The sequence below is a fragment of the Peromyscus californicus genome, unplaced genomic scaffold (assembly GCF_007827085.1).
Source record: "Peromyscus californicus insignis strain IS unplaced genomic scaffold, ASM782708v3 Scaffold_15__1_contigs__length_86483966, whole genome shotgun sequence".
In the NCBI taxonomy this organism is placed as follows: Eukaryota; Metazoa; Chordata; class Mammalia; order Rodentia; family Cricetidae; genus Peromyscus; species Peromyscus californicus.
This window is the reverse complement of record NW_026294447.1, coordinates 47,841,068-47,853,895: the sequence shown is the minus strand read 5'-3', so window position 1 is coordinate 47,853,895 and position 12,828 is coordinate 47,841,068. Positions and strand designations below refer to the sequence as shown.

Below are 12,828 nucleotides of genomic sequence, written 5' to 3'. Positions count from 1 at the left end.
GTGCACAAACCGTGGGGGCAGCCCCTGTCACTGTCTGTTTACTCTTCTGACTTCCCTCTGGGAAGTTCTTCTCTTCCTGGGTTGGTAAAGATGACCTCTGGCAGTGCCATCCTTACAGGACCCTAATTACCCATCATGCAAGAGAATCAGCATCTCTCTCAGGATTCAGGAGAGCGCAGCATCCGTGGAAGGCGCTTATTGGGCCTGCATGAGTCACGTGCTCTTGTCCTGACACAGGCACTCGAGGCAAGAGAATGGAGTCTGTTCTACGGTTGGCCAGGCCCCGGTCATGGGATCGTTAGAGCCAAAGATGGCTGTGATTGGCAGTCCCAACAGACCACATGAGATGGGAAAATAACTTCTCTCAGTGACCCGGGGGGCAACCAGACCAAGAAATCATTTTCACAGACACTAGAACTGAAAGGCAGTCCCTGGTAGATCCTGTGTCTAAATTTTCCCTCTGGAATCTCCTCTCTTGATCTGGCAGTGTGGCCAGCTAGGACAGGGAAGCTTTGAGTTTCAGTTGTACTGGTTCTGAATGTGTGAAAAGCTGGGGCTACTTTGGTCTACGGTAGCCTGCTGGGGAGGGTGTGGTCTAGTTCTTTGGGACTGGAGCTGATGAATGGAGGGGAGAGCAGACCTTTTGTAAGATTCAAAGAGAACACGTCTTCATGTGAACTTTCTCCCCTTTCCAAATGTGAGCCACTCTGCTGAGGGTGTCAGTGGGTTCTGAATTGGAGGCGGTATGGATAGCCTTTGGAAGCTTGCACTTTAGTTAAAATGGGTCCTTCATTGCTGGGCTACCATAGCTCTAAAGTCCTCAAAGACCTTTTGGCTGTTGGTCACTTAAAGCTTCCTTTATTTATTTTGCAGAAACACTGGCTAGAAAGACGCTGGAAAGGTACTGATCTGGATCCCCACTTGAAGCTGGAGGTCTCAGTTTGAATCCTGAAGGAGCAAGGTCCCCTTCCCCTCCCTGCCATCCCCTTTGGCAGATTCCCTTCCCAGAGGACAGTCTAGAGGTCCAAATGCTCTTTATTTGGAGCATAAGTTAGTCCTTAGCTCTGGCACACAGAATTTGCCTCACTTCCTCTGTAGCCATTTAAATACGAAAAGACTGTTTTTGGATTCCCTCACACTCCTTTCTCCTCCTCCTTCTCCTCTACTTCCCATCCCTCAGCTAATATTTTTTAGCTCTGTGCAAATTTCTTTACATGCTCATGTTCACCTATTCGTCACCTAACATGTGGGCAGCATCATCACATGCGTTTTGTAGGCAAGGAAATAGCCGTACAGAGTTATGGGGCTGGGAGGGTTACCAAGGGGGCTGTCAGAGTGGGCAGATACCAGAGCTCATGCTCACAACCTCAGCTGACCCACGATTCCTTTACCAAAATCCGCATGAACCACATGTTCAGAATAACCTGCAGACAGTCGATTATGGCCCTGAAAAAGCAGACCAGCATTTTAGGGACGGTGAAGAGGAAGTCTGAATGAGTGCCATCTCAGAGAGGATGAGGAGATGAAAACTGCATCCCTGTGGACCTGGCCCTAGCTCTAAGGGTGATGCTGAATGTCCTGGCCCGAGAAGAGGGCTCTGGGATGCAGTGATCACAAGAAAAAGCGCAGGAGACAGGTCTGTGTTTTATTCTAGACCATACCAAAGAACTAAGGTAGATGTTACATTTTTTGAGAACTGGGGATACCCTTCAGCCCGACCCACCCTAAAGAAAAGTTATGAGAACCAGATGAAATGACAAGATGTGGATTTTTGAAGCCTGAAGGAAAACATCACTAATAGAAAATACCCAATTTTGCTTTTAGGTGAACGATCCGCATTTTCCAGTCTCTGTGGGCAACACAGACTTCTGGGACTTCCAAAGCCAAACCAGAAACCCGTGTGATGACATCTGTGTGCCAGGACATCCCTTAAGGCAGTGAGGGTGACAAGCTGAGAAAGGACCATTTTAGCTAGTGAGAAACTCCGGTCTTTCCACATTTGTGAGAACAAATGCTTTTATCCCATCACCTTCTTTGAGGGTTCTCAGGGGCTCGACTCCAGGAGCGCTGGCTGTGAATTAATCTCCGTGTCTGGAAAAGCTCATTGCATTTGTTTTCTCTTCTCCCATTGAGGAAACTTAGCTTGCCGTAATCTTACCACTTACTACAGCATATGTACAGATGACTCTTTGCCAAGTCTTCCTTGGTTTCCCGTGGCTTTCCCCCGTGCAGAATAAAGTAAAACTCCCTCGACTTTTTCAGCATCTAACAATCCGTTCTGTGATGGTTTAGATGGTCTGACAATTTGACAGATGCTAGAATCGCCCAGGAGACAAGACTCTGCGAAAACCTTGGTTGAGTTCATTGGGCTGGTATTACCCACCCTAAATGTGGGTGCCACCAGTGTGTGGGCTGGGTCTCAGACTGCATAAAAAGGAGGACGCTAGCTGATCACCAGCTTCCTGACTGCCGCTAACACAATGGGATCCGCTGCCTCATACCCCCGCCACCATGACGTCGCCACTATGGACTCAACTCGAGCTGTAAGCCAAGTTCCTCTTGAAGTCACTTTTTGTCTGTCAGCTACCCTCCGTTGTTGATTTATGTCACCATCCTCTTTTCTTTCTTTGCATAGGAACTCTTTATCTTAGCTTTAAAAAAAAAAAAAAATGAGTGCTGGGGCTGGCCTTCCAGAGCTTTGCACACATGATTCAGACAGTCTTGTTTTCTGAATTCATGAGATGACTTCCCCATTTGGGATCCAAAAAAGTCATTTGGTTTATAGAATGCCAACATACTGTGGGAGGAAGGGGAAGGGGCTTTGGGTATCGGCTCTGCAGAGCACAATTTTAGCTACAGAGGATTAGGCTGTCCATTTAAAAGAAAATTAAAAATAGCAGGAACTTAAACAAGATGAAAGCTTGTATCAAATCTAAGGTGTATAAGGCCAGATGTAGTGGTACACATCTATCTCCAAACCCAGCACTTGGGAGGCAGAGGTTGACAGGTCGCTACAAGTTTGGGTCATCCCCGGCTATACAGCAAGGCCCTGTTTACAGCAACAACAATAAAAAAAGTGTTGGGGGCGCTGAGGAGATGGTTTGGTGGATGGCTATGCAAGTACAAGGACCTGAGCCGCAGTACCATGCAAAAGCTGAATGTGGTGGCATGCAACTGTAACGCCAGCTGGGACACAGTGGATCCCAGGAGCTCACTGGCCAGCCAGCCTGGATGAAACAGTGAGCTTCATGTTCAGTGAGAGACAATAAATAAATAAATAAATAGATAAATAAATAAATAAATACAATCAAGGAAGACTTTCAACACCCAACATCAACTTTTGACCTTTGGCGGGGCTCTCCCAACACACACACAGTCTAGAGGCAAGCAGTCAAGGAATGCTGCAGTATGGCCCCCCAGGGTCACTCAGACCCAAGCTCCTAATTCTCCTTTTCTTTCTCAGCATGTGATTTCCAGCTTCAAAGTCAGCTCAAGTCCTCAAATAGTTGCTGGTCATTTTATATGAGTTTTAGGCCAGTTACAGAAACTAAACAAAAGACCAAAAGGCAAGTATTCTAACAGCCCATTCTCTTTCAATTGCTTCTATGAAGTTCCAGACAAAACACTTGCTCACATCTTGTTGACCGAGCTAATTCTGATGGCCATACTTGGTAGTTCTGTAGTAGAGTACCTAAAATCAAATTAGTATTAGAGAAAATGTTTTATTGAGATAATTCATACATTATGCAATTCACCCACTTAATATGTACGATTTCATGGTTCTGATGAATTCAGTTGTGCATTTATTGCTTGACAGAGTGAATGGCAATTTTTCATTACCTCTCCACCAATATGACAGGGACCCTCTAGCCATTCTCCGACTGCCACCCTTTTCTCTTTCCTTCCTCGCATAGTCTCAGCCTTTGGCAGTCCCTTTTCTACATGCAGGCTGTAGATTTGCCTACGCAAGACATTACAATATAAGTGGAACCAAACAAAATGTGGCCCATTGTGATTGGCTTCTTCCACAGCATGAGCTCACCAAAGTTCATGCTTATTGTAGGGTGCATCTGTAAATTCTTTATTTCCTTATTTCTTTTTCAAAGTCAATACTCCATTGCATGGATACGCCTCATTGGTTTACAGACTTCTTGGCCGATGGGCTATACAAACAACGAAGCATGGGCATTTATAATCAAATTTGAATGTGAACATATGCTTTTATTTTTCTTCGGAGTTGAGTTTCTGAGTCATGTGGCAACTGAACACCTAACCTTTTGATGAGCTCTCAGGCTCTGCTGAAGTGTCTGTGCCATTTTATGTTAGCACCAGCAGGACCAGAGGGCTCCCATTTTGCCACATCCTTGCCTCACATATTGTTCTTAGTCTTTGCATGGCAGTGGATGTGAAATTACACCTCATCTACCCATGGACAAACGATACTGAGCCTCCTTGACTATTAGCCATTTATCTTTCTTCCTTGTGGAAGCATACCTTTGGATCTTTGGCCAGTTGCTCAAACTGGATCATTCATCTTTTTAAGATTGGGTTGTAAGAGTTCTTTCTGTATCCTATGTACAAGTCCTTTACTGGATCTGTGATTCATAAATATTTTCTCTCATTTTGTGTGTTGCCTTTTCACTCTGCTGATCAGGTCCTTGGGTGCTTAGAAATCTCTAATGTCAATGTCAACCAATTCATCTATCTTTGGCCTTCGTTGCCTGTACATTTGGTGTCATACCCAATAAATCACTACTGAAGAGTTATAGTGTCATTTAAATGACTTTCCAATGCCCAGATTTTGTCCCAAGCCCTATGGGACTTGATCCCTCTGCTTGAGAATCATGCTCCTTATTTTCTGTGTTTATCTCTTTAATAACTCTTCATCTATTAAGGTGTCCTGGACCTGCCTCAACTCTTCAGAATAAAAGGAACAACTAGGATATTCTTCATCTATGCGCTCAGGATGCTATTGCTGTGGCTTGGAGCAGCTGAGTCTTCTAAATATACACACTAAGAACACAGGAAACTGAATGACTAGGGAGCTGCTGTCTAAGAACACTTCTTGTAGGTCCACCACATACACCACCATATTAAGAACTCTGAGGAAGCATCTTGTCATAAGGAAGCCACTTTGATTTTGTTTAGTGGTTAAATAAGTACATATCTCAGTAGACCTTTTATTCTCAGCATACTATTGACATGCCCAGGAACATGTCATCATTTTAGGTCTCCTTTATCCCTTTCAACTTTCTCTAGTACTGATAACTTCCACCTGCTCTGCTTAGTCCCTGCCTTTCCACTCACTTTCCAATATTAAAGTATTATAGTGCTGTGGGATGACTCATCCCTAACCTGCTTGAGGGCCAGAAGGCCCAAACAAGTAAAAAGATACTTTCTGAGAGCCAGCCTGGGTCTGCCTGATGGTCTTAGCAACAGCAGCTGAAACATGATCTAGAGATGACCCGGACCAATGAGAGGCAGCCATGTCGCACCAGCTGATGCATATTCATCAGACCTCCCCCCAGGGTGGGGTGGAGGGTATATAAGGCTTGCCTCTTCCTGAATAAACTGAGCTTGTTGTTTCGACATTCTCCCAGAGTCTGTGTGGTTTGACTCTGCGCCTACGTGGCCCCCGCCCCCCAGAGGGAACGACAGCAAAGGACCCTGCTACACAGTGCCAGTAAATTTCATAGTCCAGGGACAGCCATTATCAGGCTCTGTCTGATCCACTGCACGTTCTCCAGTGTTGACCTAGTGAAGTCTGCTTCAGACTCTGAGCACAGTGAGCAGGAGCCGCCTGCTTCTCCTTCCCTGTCTGATGACTCTTGTCCCGGTCTACTCTGATGATGGCCTGTGCTCTGTTCCAATCAAATATAGAGACAAGGAGATAGGGACAGAGGAGGACAGCCCATCCTCACTGTTCTGTGTGGCTTGTGCTCTCACATGGGCTATCTGGGAATGGTCACAGCTGGCTCTTGTTGGCAGGCCTTGCTTGAACTGAGTCCCTCACCTACTCCAGTCTGCTCCTTTGCAAAACGTGGCTAGCTAGGTTACAATGAAATGAGCTATTTGGAAATATAAGCGACAAATTTCTCTTGTTGTATAAGTTCCTAAGCATAAATGCTATAGAAAACCCAGAGGCGGGGCTTTGGAATCCTGGAGAATGAAAGAGTGATTCCAGTTGAAACAACAGGGGAGTTTATGGAGAAATCGTTATAAAAAGCAGACAAACTAAATCAAAGTGAGAAGGTGGGGACCTGGGTGCATGTTAATAGGCTGACTGCTTAGGGACAGGGGAAGAAAGGTGGGCAGAGCAGGAGCCAGAACACTTGACAGAGCAGAGAGTCAACACAGCCTCTGAGCAATGTGAGGATGTGAACGCCTCCACAGAAGCCCAAGGAGGAAGGAGACCTTGGATATTAGAGGCTTTGGGGAGTCCCAGTGACATGGCCCAAGCTTGAACCAGACCCATCAAAATGGCAAGGTTGTCAATGTGGGTCAATTTCATAGGTAGACCTAGAAGATGAGCAAATAGATCACAGAGAGTAAGGACTCCATACTGACTGGGGCTCACACAAAGCACTGCCAACTAGGAAAGAGACCCCAGAAAGAGCAGCGAATTTCAAACGGAGAAAGAACATTCAAGGTGGTCTCCGATATAACTCAGAGAAAGTCCCAGTTCAGAAGCAATGGGAACTTGAAAGTCTGCTGATATTGATGACAAAGAACCAAAGCATTTACCAAAATGATGATACCTAACAGAATTTTCCCAAGGGCCTGCCCTGAGAGGATTCCTCCCAGAGTCCTGGGGAAGATGCTATGTCTGGCGTGGGGTTATCTGAGGGAAAAGAATCTATGTACACCATGCTCTTCTGTCCATTACTTTATTTCTCTAATACAAAATTCTGTCTGTACAGCTTCAGTTCCATCCTGACTCTCAGTTCCTCTCTGTACCTACTTTTTCTGTCCCCTCATAGCTCTGGTAATAATTAAGCTGCTATGCTTTTGATCTCATCTTCGTCCCCTGTTCCTTCACCCTACATCTTTCCTTCCTCACTTCTTACCCTTGGCCCTGATTCACCTACAATCTACAAGAAACTTTTCCTTGCTCCTCACTCCTCAGCCTGAGCCATTCTGCATTACCATCTCTGATACAGAAACTCACCTTGTTCTCTTCTCCCCGGCCACGAGGCTCTCCCTACCATCTACAGAAACTGCCTTGTTCTTTCTTTCCTGGCCACATGACTCTCTGCCTGCCTCTGGAATTCTGCTCTAGTCTTTACTGCACCTGGTTACTCAAAAAGCCCTGTTGTCCTCAGTCAGTCGCTCTGCAATGCCCCTAGGCTTGAAGGAAGGGGATGGTCTGAGCTTCATTTGCACAAGAAACAAAGCTATGCATCTACAGCCTGCTTGTCTCCTAGGCCTTGCAGATGTGTTAGTTACCTAGTGGATCAGCATCTGAGACGCTTAGCTGTTTGCCAATATGATCCAGTAGGATATGGGCCCACAAGAATTTCATAGCAGAAGACAGCTGAAATATTAAAAACCGAATAACACCAAATATTCCTTGATAAATGGCTTCCTCTAGAAAAATGCCTTGAAATTTCGAGGTATAGCTTTAATGTACAGCTGAATCTCTATAATATATTCTTGTGGCCTGCAAGAGATACCTGTAATAAAAAAAAGTAGTCTCTCTGTTTCTGTCTGTCTCTCTCATGCACCCTCCCTACCCCTCTCTCCCTCCTCCCTTCCTCCTCCTCTCTCTCCCTTCCTCCCCCTCCCCTCCCCTCCCCTCCCCTTTCCTCTCTACCCTTTATTCTCACAACCCAGTCACCAAGTGGTAAGGAAGCCCAGACCTTGGGGAAGCCATATGTAAGTATTCCAATCAATTGTCCCATTAAGGTTTTTTACCAACAACCAAAGTCAACCCTAGCCATTCACAAAAACATGCCTTCAGAGGAGTCCGGCCACCATTGTCAGTGTTTTCCAGATGAGGCCTTAGACATTATGGATTCGGAACAAAGTGCTTCATTGGTTCTTCCCAATTTGCTGATTCCCCACCCCCCACCCCAGACCACCACCACAATGAGAAATGGTAAAATTATTGTTTTATACCTTTGAGCTTTGGGGAATTTTCTTCACACACTTAAGAAATAGCTCAGTCAGTGCTTGTCTTGCAAGCATAAAGACCTGAGTTTGGTGCTCAGAACCCATGTCAAAACAAAGCAAAACAACAAAATTGGGTGTGGCATTGCTTGCTTGTAACCCCAGCATTAGGGAGGCCGAGGCAGAGACAGGTGTATTTCTGGATTTCCCTGGCCAGATAACCTCAACTATTTGCTAAGTTCCAGGCTAGTGAGGATTCTGTCTCCAAAGAGATTCTGGGATAGTGGTGTAGTGTCTTTAATCCCAGCACTCAGGAAGCAGAAGCAGGCAGAGCTCTGTGAGTCTGAGACCAGCCTGGTCTACATAGAGAGTTCCAAGACAGTAGGGGCTACATAGAGAGACCCTGTGTCAAATGAAAGAAAGAAAGGAAGGAAGGAAGGAAAGAAGGAAGGAAGGAAGGAGAAAGAAAGAGAAAAAAAGGAGAAACTGAGTAACACCTAGTGACAGTGGTTCTCTGGTTTCAGTATGTGTATATGTGCATTCACACCCACATACACACATGTGCCTGCAACACATGCACATACATGCATGTGCACACACACGCACGAAACAGAATAACCTGTCACATGTCTTATGTGCACGTCACTTTTTAACCTTGAGTTCCCATAGCTAAGTGTCCTTGCTTGTTGAATTTTTCTCACGCAGTATAGGTCTGGAATTGTGGGTACAGGACAGCTCCAGCTCCATTAAAAAGGCATAAAAGGCCCAGAGTACCTCCCACGTTTGCAGCAGAGTTACAGGTAAGAGCAGGGGACTCGGAGAGGAAGAAAAAAAGAAACGAAGGGGAGAGTGAAGTAGGATGAGAAACGGTGATGAAAGAGAGGAGAATGTGGCTGAGGAGACTGTGGTCTGTGATGTGTCCCCGGATGGACTTACTTCCTGGGAGGCCCTGGTCGACATTCTCTCTGCAGGAACCTGATGAGTAACACACAGCTAGATGGCGCAGGAAAGTATCTACCTTTCTTCCTCAGGCTGGAGAGAGCAACTAGTCATTGTCAAGTCCAAGTTGGGTAAACCACCCCTTCCTGTCTGGCTGTGTGCTAGGGCCAGGGAACATGGATGCTCCGAGACCCCACCCTCAAGGAGCCAGTGTTCATCTGGGAAACAGACAAAAACCCTTCTGTCATTTTGTTCCTCCAAGGAAGACCTCAGTTAAGATATAGGTAGAAGCCGGGCGGTGGTAGCGCACGCCTTTAATCCCAGCACTCGGGAGGCAGAGCCAGGAGGATCTCTGTGAGTTCAAAGCCAGCCTGGGCTACAGAGTGAGTTCCAGGAAAGGCGCAAAGCTACACACAGAGAAACCCTATCTTGAAAAAAAAACAAAACAAAACAAAAAAAAAACCCAAAAACTAAACAAGATACAGGTAGAAACTCTCAAATGTGCTCTCTCTCTCTCTCTCTCTCTCTCTCTCTCTCTCTCTCTCTCTCTCTCTCTCTCTCTCGCGCGCGCGCGCGCGCGCGTGTGTGCGTGGTGGTATTATAGGGAGGAGGAACCTTACTGTGCGGATTTAATTAAAACAAAAATACTGCTTTTTATTTTTATTTTGAAAGCACTTGGCTGATGTTAACGAACCATCTGGGACTAATTTGATGGTTACTCCAGGGACTTTGGCAAATAAAAGGGGGCGGGGGGCTCCAAATGAGTAGCTTTAAAACCTGATAGTTGGACTTTAGTTAGAACAAAGTCAGTTGAAAGCAACTCAGACTGGCTTAAGGAAAAGAACTTTGGAGACAGATACAATCGAGGAGGCCAGGTCTGGATTCAGACATAGATTCCAGGTTTAGACACCCTCACGGCGTCTTGGGTCCTGCTCTTGCCTTTTACCAGGTTAGTTTTGTTTATCAGGCTTCCCACAAGTGTCCTAATTGCTCCAAGCTCTCCGCTCACGGTGGCAACATGGCTGCAGAGCTCCAACTCTCTGTACTCCCAGTCTCTCTCCATGGGGGCGGTGCAGCAGGCTCTGCTGAAGTCTCTGGCTGAGGGGTGTGTCTGGTGCAGAACTCTTCACTCTGATTAGGAATGGAGCTAATCACAGAAGCGAAGCAATGGAGACAGGAGATGCAATTGACCACATAAAAAGAGAGCGGGGGTGGGGAATGGAGGGAGTGAGGGATGTGGAGTAGGGGGAGTGAGGGGTGGCAGGGGGCGCGGGTCAGATGTCTACACAAAACTGGAATATTTCATTAGAAAGAAAAATTAAAAAGAAGTTCTAGTGAATAAAGTTAAATGGTCTCAAAATGGCCCAGAGACAATAATAATAGAACAAAGGGACAAATTTAGGAGATTGAAGGGCACTGAAGGAAGTCAGGCCCGCCGTGTTTCTGGAGTCAAGCGTCAAATCTGGCGTCGACAGCTCTGAAAGCTTCACTGGCCACCAAAAAAGGGCATTTCCTCTCTCATTGTAACGTTATTTATAGTACACCTTTCATGAAACAAACAAACAAAACAAAACGAACTGCGATTTCTATGGCTCCTGTTTGGGGCTCTGAACCACAATCCTTCAGGGAGCTTGGAGCCAGGCACTTAGCATGCCCACCGTGGCTCTGTCTGTCCCTGCTCAGGGTGGCACTCCTTTGGTAGACAGTGTTTCTCTGTCTGTCCCTGCTCAGGGTGGCACTCCTTTGGTGGACAGTGCTTCTCTGCACCTCTGTCTGAACTGGCTGAGGTTTTTCCAGATCTGCTTTCTAGTCAGTCTTGGGCTGAATCTCCAGTCACTGCGTGGGAAGTCATGCGTGGGCACTGTTAGGTAAGTCACAGGATCTTCCTGTGTGACGGGTCTAGGTCCCCCCATTTCCTTTTCTAGTGGGCCCACATCTAGTAAATGAGAAAGTTAGATGTCAGAGAGACGTGGTCACAAGAAGCGCTTAGCCAACCTTAAATGATGGAGCAACCCCGAGAACCCAGTCCTGAGTGGTGGACTTTTTATATTATATAAAATTATATAATATTTTCATGGGATTGTAGCTTATGTATGGAAAGCTGTATAAAACATAAAATGCACAAAGTCGATGGATTTTTAACACGATACCCTTTCACTCACCACCCAGACGAAAAAAAGAGAGTTCTCTCTCCAGCCTATAGCCTTCCAAAGTTCTCTCCACAAGTTTCTCATTCCGAGTGTAATGGAGGAAGCAAATGTGTCCATCTCTTCTCGTCAATGAACCACCAGATTGGAAAAGGCACACAGAGACTTCTTTGGAATCATCCCGTTTGTTTGCTTTAAGCGCAAAGAGCAGACTTTATCTTTAAAGCTGGTTTCAACTCCCTGTTATATTTCTGAGGCTCCGACTAGGAGAAGGAAATAGAGAAAAGGCAGAAGTTAAATTTTGTCCTACCCTTGTTTGGAAGCCTGATCTTGATAAGCAAAGAATGTAATTAAAATGGATTACAGACTATTAAACACACGCAAGAACAAAATGATTGCAGTGTGTGCCAGTCAGTAATTAAAGCTCTAGAGGAGGAAAAAGTCACCATCACTTAAAATGATTATTTGTCAAGGTTAGTAACAAATATTGACATGCAAGCTTTTTTTTTTTTTCTCTCTCTCCCCCTGTTCTTGCTTCTTAGAGGCAGGCACTCAGCAATTAGTGGCGCATATTCCAGAATCAATATGGCCTTGGGTCTAAAGCAGAGAGATCCATACATTTTAAAATTAGCGGGCAGGATGGCAGGCAGACTCCAAGTAAGAGAACTGCTTCCAGGATCATTCAATTAGTGCTTCAAAGACAAAGAGGAACCAGTTAGGGCAGCATCTCCTTAAGTGGGTTTATTTCAAAGATGTTCTTAGGATAACCACGGGGAGGGACTTCTTCTCGCCAGTGGGACTTGATGCTTTATCTTTACGATTGAAACAACTGGAGGCATGGAATGGAAATGTTGCTTAAACGTGTGGTTCAGTGATGAGAAGCCTGGACTCTGAGGTCAGACTTCCTGGAGTCAGATTTGAAAATCTTCCGTTTTGTCTACCAGATTTTGAGTAAGTTCTTTATTCTTTTTTAATCTCTTTGTTCCCTTCTCTGTAAAATGAGAATAATAATCAAATCGACCTTATATAACACTGAAAAGAACAAAGAGATCACGCAAGCAAAAGTCTTGGAATGCAGTAAGAGTTCAAAATGTATACACCATTCCATCAGTGAGGACAGGCTGGGTTATGACACAGTAACATGCAAGCCCCCAAATCCCACTGGCTTTACTCAATGAACTGAATTTCCCACTCAAGCTGTGTTCTTCCCATTGGGCAAGGCAGGTGAGGAGCAAACTAGGGCCATGCTTCTCATAGCTACTCTGAAGCTTTGCACTCTGTAAGCACGTTAGAAGGAGCAGTCACAGAGACAGGAGAAGCCCACCAAGATGTTTCATTGCCACCACCTAAGAGAGACAAATGTGAATGGTAACTTATCTCACTGGGCAGAACTAGTTGACTAAGAATCAAGTAGTTTACAAAACTTTAATAGCAGAAAGAACACTGTTCAGTGAGGGCTTTTTCTCTGCCAAATGTATTCCCCACCACCACCACCAATGTTATAGGTGTATAAGGCCTTTTACCATATGAGTTTGGAGAGCATTTAAACCTATGATACAGCTGAATCCCCAAAGAACTCAATCACCTCACCCAGTACTCATGATGAAGTCACAATATTCTAGGTTAGAACACA

General features: G+C 45.4%; 1 long non-coding RNA gene across 1 annotated transcript in view; it reads right to left on the bottom strand.

Annotated features, from left to right (window-relative positions):
• Nucleotides 1–9,693: 9,693 nt before the first annotated feature.
• LOC128110829 (uncharacterized) overlaps nucleotides 9,694–12,828 on the bottom strand; it is a 35,533-nt gene continuing 32,398 nt past the window's right edge. The window contains exon 3 of the long non-coding RNA XR_008218342.1: nucleotides 9,694–11,458. This is a non-coding gene — a long non-coding RNA (uncharacterized LOC128110829). The remainder of the gene's footprint in view (nucleotides 11,459–12,828) is intronic.